The following is an 18,779-nucleotide window of genomic DNA, read 5'->3' as shown; positions in this document are numbered from 1 at the left end:
GGTCTAGGATTTTATTCATGGTCTCTATGAAATAAGTATGTTCATTTTCGGGTGTATTGCTTAGTTGCTTGTCCTTGTTAGGTTCAATGTGTCGTTAAGGTCCGTCATTCTGTATATAAGAATAATCATAAAATAGTACTTTATTTAGATTATTACAAAAGTCTTTGGTTTGTAGACTGTTTATACTTCTTAAAGGCCTCTTTTTTTCTTAGCACTTGTTGTCACATCAGTTGATCCACCATATTGGTTTGCCTTCATATCGCCTTTAGTTTAGGTCTACAATTGTCCTTGATATTGATTTCTCTGCTGCATTGATATCCTCTATAAAATCCTTATAATTATTCCAGTTGCTCCTTGTTTTCATCAGAGTGTAGTATTCTTTCCACTTTGCATATTTTTATGCGATTTGCTCTCTTCGGTGTATCTAATATTGGTAGATGATCACTGTTAACTGGGTCTCTACATGTTTCCCATTTGCATATATTTTCCAGGTCATTTGATGCATTTATTATCTCTGGATGAGAAAGATATCAGCTAAAGGACTTCTGCTAATGTAGATTATTACGCTTGATTTATTTAGTTAGATTATTATACTCCAATTGTAACGTCATATTAGTTATATCTTTCATATACTCTTTCTTTTCCTGTTTAGTGTCATTTGAATGTCAGACGAGAAAGATCATCTACGTGACGTCATAGTATCACCCTGTACAAGTAAAATTTGATAAATAACTAGAGAACAGTGTTGCCAGATGAATATTTGGCAGATGGAAAAATGCAGATCAATCATATTAATCATATCCGGGAATCCCATATGAAAGGGAGTAATTTTTTACGTGGCGCCATCTAACGGAATATCAGTAATATGTCAAACGTCATTTAAATGATACTTACAGGTTATTAGAAGTGTCTAATGTACGATTCACTAAATATTTCTTATTTATTTTTAACCATTAAGATTGATGATTCCTTCCAATGACAATTAAAATTAAAGAATTATCTGTCAAGTGTCATTAGAATAGCAGTTTGTGGTAAAATAGTGACGCCACAATAACATTTATAATAGAATTTGATATATGATAAGATAAAAATGATAATTGGAAGTTTTTTGAAGTATCTGATGTAGCGTTCGCCAAATATTCGTTATTTATTTTTAACCGTGACGTCATATGATGATTCCTTCTAGTGACAAAGAACCTTTATCTGTCAAGTGTACTCAAAATGACAAAGAGTGGGTGTGACTACTGTAGCGTTTTCTGAAAATTCGTTAAAGAAAAATATTTTTTTGACAATCATTTATTTGACATTATAGTAACATTTGTAAAAATGTCAATTATAGAGAATCAGCTGTTTTTTTTATACTCATCGCCATCAAGTTTTGCACTTTCTATGACGTCATGCCTATTATATCCTGACATTTTTACTAGTCATAAATGTCAAATATCAATGAATTGACAGGTGAATTAAATTATTGATGAATTAACACGTTGAGTGCCACATGTATCCAACATGGATGCATATATCATGATGATTGAGTGGTCGCATGTATCCACAATGGATACAAACTGGTTTTTGTATTTCTGGCCGCCTGCATCCGCATTGGATGCACGGTTTGCATGTATTGTTATGGGAGCTTTTATATGGTGGCCTGGGGTACCCAAAAACGGTTTGGCCTACGAAATTTATTTTTGCTCTTTGTTCTGCAGAGGAATTTTGAAATAAATGCATACAAAAATAAATACATAGAAAAATGTGGTTTATTCACATAAATTTATTAAATATGAATTAAACTAAACATGAAATTAAACGTAATAAAACAAAACATTATTTACTTAAGGCAAGTGTGCGTTTCAAAAAAACAAGATAAACAATAAAATTTCTCACAAACTTCACACCTAAAATTACTTTGAGTCGTTTGTTTAGCCGCTAATTTACTCCCAACCTCTTCAGATTTTTTTTTTTGTAACAGTGGACACATCGACCTCTTTTTCGTTCAGCACCTTGACTTTCTACCAAAATATGTTTCACCTGATAATCGGGACCTCGAGCATCAACATATCAAATGGAATGCGAAGCATTTCTCCTACAACCGTTTCTTTAAATTTTGTTATTGACATCTTTTCGTTGGCAACTTCTTGGTGCAAAATGTAGTAACTGCATTTACGACTGCAGTTCCCGCTAGTAACTCTATAGCTAATTTTCTGTAGCACTTTACTCCTCGCCTCAATGATGTTCCATATGACTTCATCTGGTCAGATAAGTCAATAAACGTCTTACATTTATTATAGTCGGCTATAATTTCAGGTTTTTGAACTTCGCCACCTTTTTGTCTAACAGTTACTTGTTGTCTGTATGTTTAGTACTCAGAACCAAGACGTCACTTTTATCTTTCCATTTCAGAACTACTACACCAGTGTCACTTTCGGCTGCAACAACTTCGTTCTTTAGAAGTTTTTTACTGACTACATCTTTCGGGTTCAGATTTCGGTTTACACGCAGCGTTCCAACTAAGTGAGTTTTTCGTTTTGTCAGACAATGAGCTAACCCGACACTGGTGTAGTAACTGTCTGTATATAGAGTTCGACCTTTATCAAGTAAGTTATTCATAAGAGACATTACAACTGCAGTAGACACAGGCATCCCCTTTTTTTCAGCACCGCAATATACACTGAGATTATAGGTATATCCCTTGGAGACACACAATTTGAACAGCTTTATGCCGAATTTATGCTTCTTATTTTTTATGTACTGTCGGAAAGAGAGACGTCCTCTAAACGGGACGAGAGTCTCGTCAATACATACCTCATTATCAGGTATAATAGGTGCTTGAAAACTGGTTATGACTTTTTTGAGAAGTGGGTCTATTTTATGAAGACGATTTTGAACAACAACTTCATTATCGTTAAAATGAAGCATTTTTAGCAGCAGCTGGAATCTGTTTCTGCTCATAAAAGATCTTACTTTATTGAAGTACAAAAAAGATGTCTGCCAATATGCTTGGATACTTGGCAGCTGAAATAGTTCCATCCACATAATTATACCAAGGAACCTTTCAAGTTCTTCGGGATTGGTGTCCACCCATTTTTGTATTCTGGACTTTCGTTTAATATTTTTGTTTTTAGATTGTGCTGCATAACGATTTGTTTCAAAGACTTTATGATTTTTAACTTCAGCAGGTACCATAAGTTTATAAAAATTATATGGATTTTTATCAAAAAACTGGTCATGAAATTCCGGTTTTACGCCAGGATCATTCTCCATAAACGAATTTTTTTTTTAAATTCATACCTGTAACTGGATTCCAGGATGGTTGGTTATCAGAAGCTTTAATATCTTCATCGTCTTCTGAATTTGAGGTGGTGTGTAATCGAAAGTTTCTTATCACATCCTCTATCGTTTGTGAAATCTGGCTGGTACCATTATCATGCGTGGGAAAATTGGAGATTGCTTCGTCATCTGAAGACATCAAGGTACGTGTACGATCTGGACTGGATTGCTGTTTCCAAACCCACGTTAGTGGCTACACCTTTACTTGTACTGGGTTGAGGACTATCTGTAAAGACAAAAAGTCCTTATTACAAATTACAAAACGTATGTAATATGTAATAGTATGTAACGTATGTAACGTAGAAAGAATTTTTAGTATATAATAATAAAAATTAATGTTAATGCGATTTTGTTTTATTGAACCCCTATCAAACAACTTCCTCTATCTTACAATTATAAATAAGAATTAATTAATTAAAGCGATATAACACTTGATATAACAACCATAAATTGGTTGTTGAGGGATTGCATTTTTTTACGTCGCTTAGGTGTAATAGATAAAGTAGATGAGTCACTGCTTTCGTTTCCGCTTTCGGGTTGATACTCGTCTGACAAATAAACGTCACCGAATACAGAATCTTCATCTTCAGAGAGAATTCCCTGCATCTTTTTCTCTAATTTAGCTTGTTCTTCTTCGTACGCCACTTTGAAAAATAACACACACAGCAAACCACTATCGGCGATGATAATAAAACTACTGCAATTAAAGTACTAAAGTAATCATGCGCACGTGTTAAGAGCAACGAATGTTTACAGTTTCCAAGAACTGACAGACGACAGGCACAACAAACAACCGTCGGCAAGTAAAAGAACTAAAGGCGCGCAACCGCGATGCGTCCTTCTTCATATTCAAGCAGTGTTGTCAAATATATCTGCCATGTATCTGGGTTGAATACATGCGGTTACAATAACCAAAACTAATATAATGGCCACCTGTATCCAATGTAGATACATTTTCAAATCCACGTTTTGAGTGCATCTATTTTTTTTTTCTAAATTTTTTCTTCATTTGATGTGTAAATATGCATTTTTTAAACAAATTAACAAAAAAAAATTTTGGCCACATAAGGATAAGAAAGGTCACACTTGTTTAGGAACTTAATTTATTACCCTTAAATAAACTAATTGCACTTAAAAACTCTTCTTAAAATTTATCAAAAAGAATCTAATCTTAAATTATCAAAAAGAACACGAGTACTGTTCGACGCGTGTCGTCGGTCTGGAATGCGCGGGAGAGCCTCCTGTCTACCGTCACTTGTCATCCGTCTACCCCTGACAAGACAGATAACAGCTGGCTATTGTCGAACTTCTGCAGCCAATAAGATTTGGGGCGAATTAACCTGTTATGTGAATTTGCCACAGGGCTCTCCCCCAGTGAGGAACCCGCTGGTTGCGAGCGATTCTGTTGACATGCATTGGGCTGCATTCGGTTGGCGTATAAATATTCCTCTAAGAGACGATGAGCTGCTGGAACGTATGCGGGTTTTAGGCGGTCCATGGACACTCGTTGTGGGACACTCTGGCCATCAAGTGTTAGGAATTTGTCGAGTCGTTTGAATACTTTGTAAGGACCACTGTATGGAGCTGTTAGTGGTGGCTTCACTATGTCGTTGCGGATAAACGCATGTGTCGCTGATTGCAACGCCGGATGAACATAGGCGGTGCAGGCGGTGGTACCGGTCGTAATGCTCCCATAATCTCGCGGAGCCGCTGGACAAATCGGTGTTCATCAGGAGCGGCGGCACTAGGGGCCAACAGCCGGCCGGGGAGGCGAACTGGTGTACCATACACCAACTCAGAGGCTGTGCTTGAGATGTCTGGCTTAAAGGTGTTGCGTAAGCTAAGCATGACCAGAGGCAAAGCTTCAGTCCAGGACACGACGCTGGCAGCAATAAGGGCAGCTTGTCAAGAGTCCGATGGAAACGTTCAATACACCCATTCGACTGTGGGTGATGGGGGGTCATCTTGATGTGCTGTACTCCCAGCATTGTACGAGCTGGCGGAATAACTGGCACTCGAATTGTCTTCCTCGGTCGGTAATTATGGTACCTGGAACGCCAAAGCGAGATATCCATCCTTCAAGAATTTTTACTGCCACAATCTCAGCAGTTATCTCGAAGATAGGTATGGCTTCAGGCCATCTTGTGAATTGGTCAATGATGATCAAGAGGTACCGGAATCCTTGGCTAGGCGAAAGTCGTCCTACAATGTCAATATGAATATGGGCGAATCGTTCGTCTGGCATACCCAGTGACGACACAGGTGTAATAGTGTGACGCCAAACCTGTGCGTTGGCATTGGAGGCACTCTGTAGACCACTGTTTGACTTGGTGGTTCATGTTATGCCACACAAAGCGTTCTGCGATGAGTCGCAGCGTAGCTGAGTTTCCTGGATGCGACTGGCTATGGAATTTCAGGAAGACATCTCGCTGAAAGGTAGCGGGTACATAAACTCGTATACGCCCATCCTGAACTGCACAGTAGAGGGGTCTATTACTCTCTAGTAGAATAATGCGTTGGAGGTTCAATAAACTGGCAGGGTCATTATGAATTCGCTGGAGGCGTTCAACTGTAGACTGGGCCTCGGCAAGGCACTCATAGTCAATGGTGATAGCGGCTGTAAGGACGTCTACCTCCGGACGTGAGAGGCAGTCGGCGACAATATATGCTGCACCCTGTATATGGTGGATATCGGTGGATCGGTGGATATCGAAAACAGGCCAATAAATTCCAACTGGCGGATCTGTCGTGGACCTGTCCAGGATCTTCGATTGCGGATGGTGGCGGGCGTTCGTAAGGGTGGGCAGTGGACAGTCATATCGACAGTGATGCCATGGTGTGTGAGGAAGTCGGCACCTAATATGGCTGTAGTGACATCTGCAACTACGAAGGTCCATGTGACCGGTTGGTCGAGACCAAGATTCAGCGTGAGTTGTTTCTGCCCATACGTTCTGATGCAGGCACCAGTGGCGGAGTATAGACAGACAGTACTGGGTTGAATAGCAGTGCAGATTTTACGTGGTAGCACACTTACATCGGCTCCGGTGTCGATAAGGAACTGGAGTTGAAGGGCTTCGTCTGTGATAAAGAGGCGACGTGGTGTATGGGGGCAACTGTCGTCGCCATTACTGCGCCCTCTGATCGTTTTTTGAAAAAGTGCATGGAGTTCTGCACTTCTTTGCCTGGGTCCCAAACCTGCGATGGTAGTAGCACGTGTTGGGGTGTGATTCATTGCCGTCGGTAGCTTGGGCTGATCGGGGTCCTTGATTTACTTTTTGGTAGAGGGCACTGACCTGGTCGCTGAGTTGAGCTACGGCTACGTCTAACTTCGGTTTCTCATCAATAGACATAACTAGGAGACTGGTACAACGTGCATATTTGTCAGCTCTCTTGACGAGGTCCTCTAGGTCGCCATCAAGGATTGATATTATGCCTCGGACTTGGGGAGGTAAGCGATCAAGCCATAGGTTTTTAAGAACTTGTAAGCTAATATTATTAGACGCTAAAGTTTGCATACGATGTATGAGTTGTGTTGGTTTAAGGTCACCCAAGGTCATCTCCATTAATCGTTGAATCTTTTCATCAACACTAGTGCTAAATGTCGCTAGGAGGCGAGCTTTCAAATCGTCGTATGCCCTACCCTTGGTAGGGTTTCTTAGTAGATCAGCTACCTCTAGAAGAACTTGGCTATTGAGACTAGTTACTGTGTGGTCAAACTTACAGTCATCCGCGGTGATTCTGGCTTGTCGGAACTATGCTTCGAGCCGGAGAAACCATAGTTCAGGCTCTGAGCACCAAAATTCAGGGGCCTTTATCCCTACGCGGGCCATGATGCTGTGGTCAACGTTTTGAGAAAGCGTGGGCTGCATGGAGGGTCCAGCGACCAACATTTCTTGCTCAGGGACAGTATTAGCGCCAGTCATGTTCCTTGATTTTCGTTTCGATTTCGGCATCATGTCCGGGTCACCAATGTGGCTGTTGCGGTCAGCAAATAAGGCACAATTGCTTAGGAACTTAATTTATTACCCTTAAATAACCTAATTGCACTTAAAAACTATCTTAAATTATCAAAAAGAACACGAGTACTGTTCGACACGTGTCGTCGGTCCGGAATGCGCGGGAGAGCCTCCTGTCTAACGTCACTTGTCATCCGTCTACCCCTGACAAGACAGATAACAGCTGGTTGTTGTCGGACTTCTGCAGCCAATGAGATTTGGGACGAATTAATCTGTTATGTATATTCGCCACATTATCCAATAATTACACGTGGCAACACTGCTTGCGGATTGAGAGTTAGATTAGGTTAAAGATACATGAGGGTTGCATAATTTAGATTGAGATATAAAACACAGTTTAGTTAACCAAACAAGTATATCAAGCGCAAGTATATTAAGCGTTGTTTATTTAAACGAAATAAACGATAATAAACAATAACGACAGAACATTGATTCAATATCACAGTTCTCCCTAAATATTTTCTTAACTATAACGTCAAGTTACTCGTAAGTTACCCCTTTCCATAAACCACGACTCATAACTAATGATAATTCGTTATAGTTGAGAAAAATTAATTTTTTATCAGTTGAACTTTAGTTCCGTTGCCTACCTATACACAAGACACTCCTATAAAACTTACCAAAACTAAAACCGCATGTCATTCAAATGACATTTAACAAGCAATAAAATATTTGTTGTCGCGAAATATTTGTTAGTGTGACGTCACACCTATTACATCGACCTAGATTTCTGATGTCGGAAATGCCCGTGCCCGGGATATATTGAAGAATTTTAATAAATTTCACGTGGGGCGATTGAAAAATTCTTCAATATCCATACGGGCGATAACGCCGCCAATATCTTACTCCAATTACGTTCTGTTCCCGTTCCGGAATGGTTCTGTTTACTTACCTGTTCCCGAAACTTTATCCGGTCGATGCCGGACTACGCCACTGGGTCACCGAAAAATAATTATGGGGCGCATTAGCATAATGACGACATAAATAATGACAGCTTAGGTACCGCGTGCGACCTTTTTTTCCTTAATAAAAGAAACTGCGTTAATTTGTTGATCCCTCCGTTAAGACCGTTTCCAGCTTTCGATAATTCATACTTAGATCCGGGCGTACGGGAGGACGACGCCACCTCCCGTTAATAAACTGTGAAATTTATTTTGTACTTTTGTCGGATTATAGTCGGCCTTCCGCGGAATAAAAGGCACGAAACGTTATTTATGCCCGGCATTCCGTTTTTGTTCGAATTTCGGCTTCGGTCATTTAAACTTTGATTTAAAAACTGCATCATTTGTATAAGGTTACTCGCATTGGTATCCGGAGGACGTTACGTGAGCCACTCCCAGTTATTCTTCTCATCTGTCATCTGAATGACGTTTGACAAATCAAAATTTATCATTGGAAAGGTTAAGTGGTGTGATGTCATTTGATGGCTATGTACGTACCAGTGTTGCCGCCTCTACCGATTTAGCCTTTTACTTTACGATATACCGAATTGTCATAGTGTTTTACCGATTTTTTTCTTTAAATAAAAAACTCTTAAAATCAAAATGTATTTTTGTTAATTGTTATTTGTCGCCATAACGCACCACACTTTTTAAACCTATTTTTTGTCCTCCTTGATTTAAAAAAAAGGTAATTTTAAAGCATTATTGTCTAAATATATTAGCGTCATTTTTTTACTTCAAATGGAGCGAATGTTATGTTTGGTGATAACAACTCTGTGATGACATTTTTGCAAAATGATATTCCAGATTTATTTACTATGAAGGGTATTTGCCATTCATTTTATTTCTATGCATACTAAGCTATTTTAATAGTAGTCCAAAGTGAACATTTGAGTTCAAAGGAATTCAAATCTTCTAGTTCCCTAATTGATTTAATAGTCACTAATTATGACCAAACTGAATTGAAACACTGGTGTTATCTGATCTGATTTTTCCGACCACTTCGTAGTCTATTGTGAGATACAAATGGCCAAATTAAATTAGAAACCAAAAACTATCATTTCTAGAAATCTAAAAAATATAAACTATAACCTATTTAAAAACGACCTTCAATCGATACCGTTTAATAATGTTTAAAATATCGCTGATGTTAATCAAAAAGTCGTATTTCTTAACAACGCTATAACTAGCCTATTTGATATTTACGCTCCTCTTAAAACAATTACATTGCCTAAAAAACCCTTCCTACCCTGGATTACAGAGAATATTAAGAAAATGCAGAAATTAAGAGATGCAGCTCTTCAGCAGTTTAAACGCACTAAACGTCCAGAACAATGGGAATATTATAAATCATTAAGAAACTTAACAACAGCTTCAATAAGAATGGAACGCAAAGCCTATTATAAGCATAAATTTAAAAATTGCAGTACTCGAGAAAAATGGGAGCAACTTAATAAACTAACTCTGTCTAAGAAAAAAGATATTCCGGTGCAGTTTAATGATGTTGATCAATTTAACAATTTTTTTATAAACTCTACTATCTCAAACCAGCCTTTGGATCAGACGGTCTTAACATAACTCTTCTTGAGCTTTGCTGTCCTCATATTTGCGAATATATTACACACATAATAAATAAATGCTTAGAAGCTAACTATTTTCCCAATTGTTGGAAGGAAGCCATTGTCTTACCCCTTCCAAAAATAAGTAATCCTACTGACTATACACATTTTCGATTCATAAGTGTGCTACCAACTATGTCTAAAATATTAGAACGCGTATTGGATGTACAAATAAGGAACCATATTAATATAGATTTTCAATATTACCCATTAAGCAATCTGAATTTCGCAGTGGATATAGTTGCGCAACAGCAATGGCAGATTTTACCGATGACATTTTTCGTGCCCGAGATAATAACAAAGTCACTGCTCTGGTATTGCTTGATTTTACTAAAGCTTTCGATTTTTTAAATCATCAAAGATTGGTAGCCTTACTGCACTACATAGCATTCTCAAATCATGCTATAGCTTTAATAAAATCATTTCTAAGTAATAGGTCTCAAATGGTAAAAATTGATGCAACCTTTTCAAGTTGTCTTTCAGTTCTTAATGGGGTGCCCCAAGGTAGTATATTGGGGCCACTACTATTTAGTATTTATACAACATGCTTTCCTCAATATCTTGAATACTGTAAGTATCACTTCTATGCAGATGATCCGCAGTTGTATCACTCCTTTGCACCTTCTGATTATTTAACTGCTTTGAACCATATAAATGCTGATCTTGATGCACTTGTTAAAGTCTCTAGTAAACATATCTTAAAATTAAACCCTAAAAAATGTGTAGTTAGTCTCTTTGGAAGTAATGTTCAAATAAGGACTATTTATAAAGAATTTTATTTGTTTGTTGGACGTCAAAAACTTCAAGTAGTTGAGAGCACACTCAACACTCGATTCATAGCTAAAGTTTAGTGGACACATATCAATTAATCTTAAAAAGTCGTATTGTTCTCTAAAAACCATGTACCCTCATCGACATTACTTAGATCTGAATATTAAACGTGAGCTATGCGACTCTCTTGTGTTGTCAAATTTTAATCATTGTGATGTGGTTTATGGACCTTGTCTAGATGGTCAAGAGTCCTATAGAGTTCAAAAAATGCAAAACTCTTGTATTCGTTTTATTTATGGTATTAATAGGCGAGGTCATGTATGACATAAGATTAATGATCTTAAGTGGCTTAATATGTTTAATAGACGTAAGCTACATTCCAGTGTGCTATTTTATAAAATTATTAAATACCGCAGTCCTCCCTACCTATACAACAAAATTACATTTCGGACAGACATTCACCACTTAAATTTAAGAAGTAAATCTTTAACTATTCCTAAACACAAAAATCAAATTTTCAAAAAATCATTCTCCTATAATATTTCTCATATCATTAATGCGCTATCACCCGATATAACTGATATTTCGAATTCCATTTATAGATTCAAAACAAAAGTAAGGCAAATCTTATTAGATAATCAGTAACATGCATATTAGAGCTAGAAGATTTGTTTTTCATTTTTCTTGTTTATAAATTGTAATTGAATGGCTAGTATTAGATATATTCTTCCGTATTTAATTTTTGTATTCTTGTAATCTGTACCAAATCATCAACTACCTAGATGTAATGTATGTACATTATATCTAGTAGTTAGTTTAATTTATTAGTTGTTAGTTTATTTCGTTAGTTTTATTTAAAAAGTAGATTAGTTTAAAAAGTTTTTTATGTTGTACCTATGTAGGTAGAACAGAACCTGCATTTTCAATGCAGGAGTGTGATACATTGGCTTTTATTTACCTCAATTATTGAATACACCTGTAAGTTTATATTCTATGTAATTTCCATGGTAAATAATAAACGTTATTATTATTATTATTATTATTTACAGCCAGTTAAAGCTCGCACTCCCTCTCAGGGGGGGAGTCATTTACTTATCCCAGATACCTGCGATATCAAAAGGATTAAGCTCTGTGGCCTGTGGGGGCCTTTTCGGTGTCCTTAAGTGACCTGAAATGTAGAGTTATCTCCTAGAAATTTCCGGGTGCTGCGAGCAGTTGCCAGTAGTACTGCCTTTTGCATGGGCTTATATAGATGTTCGCCAGTTCCTAGTTGTTTAAGGTATTCCAGTAGACTCTTCGGCATTACACCCGTTGTCGATATAACAATTGGGATGGTCTGAACATTATCCATTCTCCATTGCCCTCCGATTTGAATTTCTAGATCTCTGTATTTGGCGATTTTCTCAGTGTGTTTCTCTTGCAGATTATTGTTGTTCGGTATGGCTACGTCAATTAGAGTTGTTTTCCTGGAAATTTTATCTATTAAAATAAGATCTGGTCTATTATGCCTTACATGTTGATCGGTAACTACACTGCGGTCCCAATATAACTTATATCGGTCATTTTCCACTACGGGTTCTGAAGTATATTTATAATACGGAACCTTCTCTGTTGTAATAAGTTCCAACTTCATTGCCAACTCTTGATGTAAAATTTTCCCAACTGAGTCGTGCCGTTCTTTGTATTTTGTCACTGCAAAGGCCTGACATCCTCCTATTATGTGCTGGATTGTCTCTGATGTTTGGCATCCATACCGGCATTTGTCGTTTTGTACGGACGGATCTCTGACGATGTGCTTGAGATAATTTCTTGTTGGTATAACCTGATCTTGGATGGCGAGTAGAAAGCCCTCGGTTTCTGAAAACATCTTGCCTGATACCAACCAATAGTTCGACGAAGCAGTGTCGACATGATTTTGGCTGATCTCATTAGGATGCCGCCCATGAAGGGGCTTCTCCATCCAGATGCGGAGTTTTTCCTGGTCCGTATGGTGGTAGCTGCGCGCTTCCTCGCTCTTAAGTTGTAGAGGAGTGGAATCGTCTATTTGATTTATTGTGCGATGCAGCGTGGAATTTTCTCCTTGCCTGTAAAAATAGGATCTTAAGTTAGTGATTTGTTTTTCAAGTTGTTTACCCAGATCTATTAATCCTCTTCCACCAAGGTGGCGGGGAAGCATTGTTCTTTCAGTGGCACTTCGAGGGTGGTGGTTGTGCGTTTTAGTAAGTAGGGTCCTCACTTTTCTTTGTAGCCTTTCTATGTCTGTCCTACTCCAATTAATTACCTCAAAAGAATAACTAAGAGCTGAACATGCGTAGCAGTTAAGTGCCTTAAACATATTTTTGCTGTTGAGATTGGTTCTCAAAACTTGTCTTACCCTTTTCACAAACTCGTTAGTCAGTTCGCATTTCATTGTTTGTTGTTCAATCGTTTGTGATTGTTTCATCCCCAAGTATTTGTAAATTTCGTGTTCGCCCATGGCCTCGATGGTCTGGACATTCTGCATCTGATATTCTCCTGGCTGAATTTTTCCTCGGATTATATTGAGAGTACGGCATTTATCTAGTCCAAATTGCATGCCGATGTCATTGGAGAACTCTTCTACTATATGCAGCATTTGGTTTAGTTGGTTCCTAGTTGCAGCCATTATTTTTAAATCATCCATATACAGTAAGTGATTTAACTTTGCAATCTCGGTGTTATTATCTCGGATGCTAAACCCATAGTTGATCGTTGTTCTCCAACTTGTAATAGCGCTCTCTAGAAAAGACAAAGTATTACCATCAACTTTATACACTTTTAATATGTTTATAAGCCATTCGTGTGGTACTGAGTCGAAGGCTTTCTTATAGTCGACGTAGGCAGTAAAAATATTTCTCTTGTTGTGATATGCCTGGTTGTTGATGACAGAGTCGATAATAAGTTGTTCTTTACAGCCCATAGACCCTTTAGCGCATCCTTTTTGTTGTGCGGCTATGATGTTGTTTTCCTCACAGTGTTGATAAATGCGCTGTGTTAAACATAAAGTGATAACTTTATACAAAGTAGGTAGGCACGTTACCGGTCGGTACTTAGACGGATCTTGTGTGTTGTTCTGGTCTTTAGGCAGTAGATAGGTTACTCCTTGCGTTAGGAACGCTGGCATTTCCTGTGGGTTAAGAATAACGTGGTTAATTAATTCTGAGAGTTTAGGATGCACACTCCGTAGTTTCCTTAGCCAAAAGTTATGAACTCCATCTGGGCCACGTGATTTCCAATTATGCAGTTTTTGGATAATCTGGTTGTCTTCCTCGATAGTGAATGGTCGATGTTCCATCTGGTTATATTTATTACTGTTTTGTTTCTCTTTAGTAACCCAGCTTGCGTTGATATTGCATGTTGTTTGAGTTGCAAGTTGTTTGGCCCAAAAATCTTGAATTTGTTCTTTCGTGGGGTATTGCTTATCTGGGTGATCTGATTTTGAATTTAGCTCTCTATAAAATTGTTTTTCGGCCTTTTCAAAACGAAGATTGTCACGTTTTCGGTTATTACTGGTCTTGTATCTTCGTAGGCACCCTGAAAATAAGGAAAGTTTCTGTTTTAGAGTATCCATGCATTGTTGAGCTGTATTATTTTCTGGTTCATGCCGAGTGTGGATGTTGTTTTTCTGCAAAATTTCATCAACTTTCTGTTTTAGTCTATTTGTTCGTGTACCCCTCAGATATCCTGTTAGTTGGCCGATATCTTTTCGAAACCTCTGAATTTTTCGTTGAAGTCTGGTCTCCCATGGCGGTATCGGGAGCTCGGTTCTTGCAGAGTCATTGTGGATCTTTATCTTAATCTTCATGGTTTTAGCAACGGCAGTTGCTGTGCTATAAACTAAAAGGTGAAGAGATTGCATGTTATTAATATTTAAAAGATAAGGTGGAAGAATTTTGGTGTTTAAAAGTTCCATAATTTGACCTAGTTTTTTTAAAGAGTTTACTTTTGGAAGTTTGGGTCTTATCAGTGGGTTGGTTCCCTCAAATTCTAGCATCGCACGTGCCATTTCTGCAGATAGTTCGTGATATAGCTCAGAATTGTCCTCTTGGGTGTTTTCGGTAGTGTTAAGTTCCTGTGTATTTTTTAATACGTTTTCTATTACAGGTTGCTCCTCAGCTGGTTCATTGTTAGCGGGGTCTTGTTCGTTGTTAGTTTGCGCTTGTATTTCTTCTTTAATGGTATTGAGTCTTGTCTCTGGAATTAGGTGATTACGCATTATTATCCGATACTGGTCTGCTACTCTCTGTTCGGTAACTTGGAGATGTGGATAGATTTTCCTAAATTCGGCATGTAAAGGTTGTCTGTAGCCGATCATTTCTCGTCCCAGGTTGGTCACTTTATAAAATCTGCGCATGACGGTTTCATTCATCGCAGATGTCCATTTCATGCGCTGTCTTTGTAGTCCCGCCTGGGTGAGCGCTGGCTGAATTTCCTGCGCAGCACCTTCAGCGAGGGGGGCTCGTGATGGTGTTGGGCCCTCCTGGTCGTTTTGTTGTTGAAGAGGAGGAGGTGTAGTTTCTTGAATGACAGGTTGCCGCCTCCTTAACTCCCTGCCACCGACGGTCCGCATACTGTCATGTCCAGCGCCGGCTCCAGACATGCCCTGGCGATCCCCAGACAGCGACCTTTCTCCGAGGCATCTTTCGCTTCGTGTCTCCATTTCCATGGGTGTACCACCATTTAACCCTGGTGGTCCAGGTTGTTCTTTTAGTCGCCTTTTACGACAGGCAGAACGTACCAGGAGGCTATTCTGCCCCGGCCCCCCAGAGGGAGATTATTATTATTATTATTATTATTATTATTATTATTATTATTATTATTATTATTATTATTATTATTATTATTATTATTATTATTATTATTATTATTATTATTATTATTATTATTATTATTATTATTATTATTATTATTATTATTATTATTATTATTATTATTATTATTATTATTATTATTATTATTATTATTATTATTATTATTATTATTATTATTATTATTATTATTATTATTATTATTATTATAAAAGGGTACACATATGCCAGCAAAGCTGTGGCGGTAATTTACAAGATATTTTGTTCCATACATTTTCCAAATGTATATTTTTTAAATTAGTAAATATTTCAATGCTTTGCTACAGAAAACCATGTTTTATTAAACACTGACATCTTGCGCTCTTATTGAAACACTCTTTATATAATAGAATATATGCCACCATTGACGCTGCTGTTCCAGTCGAGCAGGCTGGTTTTAGTAGTGGATTGCTGCGACTAGGTGTTGTCCTTAACAACTTTCATTAAGGCTGATTTTGAAAAGTGAAAAATTAGCAGTCACGTTTATTTAACTTACAGCCGCATACGACATGCTGTGTGGAAAGAATGCCTTCTCTACGAACTGAAGAGTTACGGGTCATACCTTTTCTTACAACTTGACAGATGAATAAAATGACATTTTATTGACAATTATATCATTTTTTTATTTTTTATTCAATAACTACTTTTACTCTAATGAAGTACGTTACTAAAACGCATAAAAAGTTCATAAACGGTAATAATGTTTATAATTTAAAGCATAATTTATTAATAATAAATATTTATCATGTAAATATTTTTTGACGACGTCACTGGTAAAGATTACTTATGTCAGTGGAATCAACACTGCGATCGAGCGGCGTTGCGATGTTGTTGCCTTTTTCTCTAATATACGTTATCAACATTCATTTAACTTTGAATGTTGACTTCTCAATAGATTATAGATTATCTTATTTTATAAAAAAAATGCTTCATATTTTATTAAAGAGGTTTGGCGCCTGTCAAAATAAGTGACAAATTTTGTATGATATTTTAATGTGAATTTCTTTGCCATTTCATTTGGCATCAGTGCATCAGAGATGTTGCAAGCAAACAAACTGCTTATCGTTGCACGCAATGCTAATTCTAGCCTTTCAATGTTCTAAGATTTTACATGTCAACACAAAACATTTAGTTATTATTGTAACATACAAAGAAAAACAATAACAAATTACACTTTTGCCTTTTGAATTTATCTTCTTTTATTTTTTACAATTACAGGTAATAAAATTAAGAACCTAAAATTCATATAAATGTATCTAGAAATATTTATGATAAGAACCTGTAGATTTTCTCCAGTTTTTCGAAGAAAACATAAGACTGATTAAGTAATTAACAAGTAAAATGTAATATTAGAAAATTAAGCAAAACTAAAAAACTTATGAAAATAGAGACAAAGAAAAATGCTGAGTTAATAGAGTGACAAGTGACAATAATGCTAACATTAGCTTTTAATATTAAGCGCCAGACTTGGTGGCATCTTGGAAACGACTAACTGCCAAAAAAAGCTGTCAAAAACATGATATCATTTGGCATCTCTCTTATTTTACTTTCTCTATGCGTTAATGTTAAAAAAGTACTCTCATTAATCAGGGATTGGTTAGCGAAATGAACGTAGATAGCACCACAGATTTAACTAGCTACGCTCCAGATAAGCACTCCAATGTATTTCATTTGTCCCCACTGAGAAAGCAGCCGCTTGTTCGCGATTCAGCCGAAAACGGATATTTCGCTCCGATTGTGGCCCTGCGTTGCAAATTTTAATTTTTGTCGGTAGGTATGCTTCCGGGTCTTCGCTTCAATCATCGCATCGTAGCATCGCTTTCGTCGGCCACTGACGCACTTTTTTTTCCTCGATGCGACACCGACTTTAATTATTGACGAAGTAGGTACTGTCACAGATTTTACATTTTAAATCTGTAGTACTGTAACAATAATAATTGACAGATTTTTAAAGAGGTTTGTTTTACTTGAAATTTTTTTTTGCGATTTTTTATTCGAAGTTTTATATTTTGCAATAAATATAAAAAAAATTAAATGAAAAGTATAAAAACGAGCGAAAAAGCTGTTCTTTTATTTTCTTGCTTCTTTACTGTATAATTAATAAAAAGATTATAAATCATAAAAGTTTTTTTTATGTAAACAATAAAGGATATATCGGAAATATTTAAACTATAATAATGTAAGTTTTATGGTATATTAAAGGTAATTAAAGATTTTTAAACGATAAATTCGAAAATAAAAAAAATTTTTTTCGTTTTTGTTTTTAATCTATAGGAAGATAAGATGTATAGATTGATACATTCTATACCTATATAGATAGTAGTACTTTTTTTTTAATAGTTACTAAAATAAATTATTAGACTGAGGTAAGATAATCTTTAAACTATATACTTAAAATAAAGTCCAAAATGTTGTTCTTGTAGAAAACGAAAAAAATGCTCTCGGGAAAAAATATTTTAGTACTAAATATTGGGACACATATAACAGTAATGTTTTTAGAAGGAATGAATATTTGGGGTGATAGAGTTCAGTGTCTTTTATATGATGAAGCCATAATCGCGTTTTCGAAAATTTTGGACTTAATAAACGCCTCAATTATTTAATTTTCGTAATAGTTTTTATTTCAAAAAGTATTCGCTATTTTAAAAAATGGCAAAACAAGTATATGGTATTTTTAAGTTTTTACCTTATGTAGCAAATTTTTATATTCAGGAGAGGATGGCAATGACTGAAACTAAGGGATGATGGTTATTTTTTATGTTATTTGTTATCTTAACTTCATTGTTAAAATACAAATTAAAACACCGTACCAAAATGTAAATTAAAGCTTATATAATTATATTTTTGCAAGCAGTTACATTATAATAATTGATGGCTACGTACACCAATTATAAAATATGTAAAAATTTATAGAATATCGTATATGTACATACCTAATGCTAAATAATAAATTGGTGGTCAATAATATTAAAAATTGAAAATTCTTATAAAACTGTTCCAAGACAAATATATAGCTATAATATAATTTTATTTTACAACTACTATTATCATTATACAAGATCTTCCAACGAAGAGGAAAAATGGTATTATTTGATTCGCCCTGCCCCCAGTAGGTATTTCTCAAAAAAATCGAAATAGCTAATCAATGTATTCTAGCTCGGAGAATTCGAAAAGCGTAATAAAAAACCAATTGCATGAGAAACAAAAGACTTTTTATTCAAGATTTTCTTCAAAACTTTT

At 36.5% G+C, this 18,779-nt stretch overlaps 1 protein-coding gene across 4 annotated transcripts in view; it reads left to right on the top strand.

Annotated features, from left to right (window-relative positions):
• Positions 1 to 18,779, top strand: part of LOC126733496 (ephrin-A4) — a 935,043-nt gene that overhangs the window by 89,693 nt on the left and 826,571 nt on the right. The window lies entirely within an intron of this gene.

Source organism: Anthonomus grandis, chromosome 2 (assembly GCF_022605725.1).
Source record: "Anthonomus grandis grandis chromosome 2, icAntGran1.3, whole genome shotgun sequence".
NCBI classification, from domain to species: domain Eukaryota; kingdom Metazoa; phylum Arthropoda; class Insecta; order Coleoptera; family Curculionidae; genus Anthonomus; species Anthonomus grandis.
This window is presented reverse-complemented; position numbering and strand designations above follow the sequence as displayed.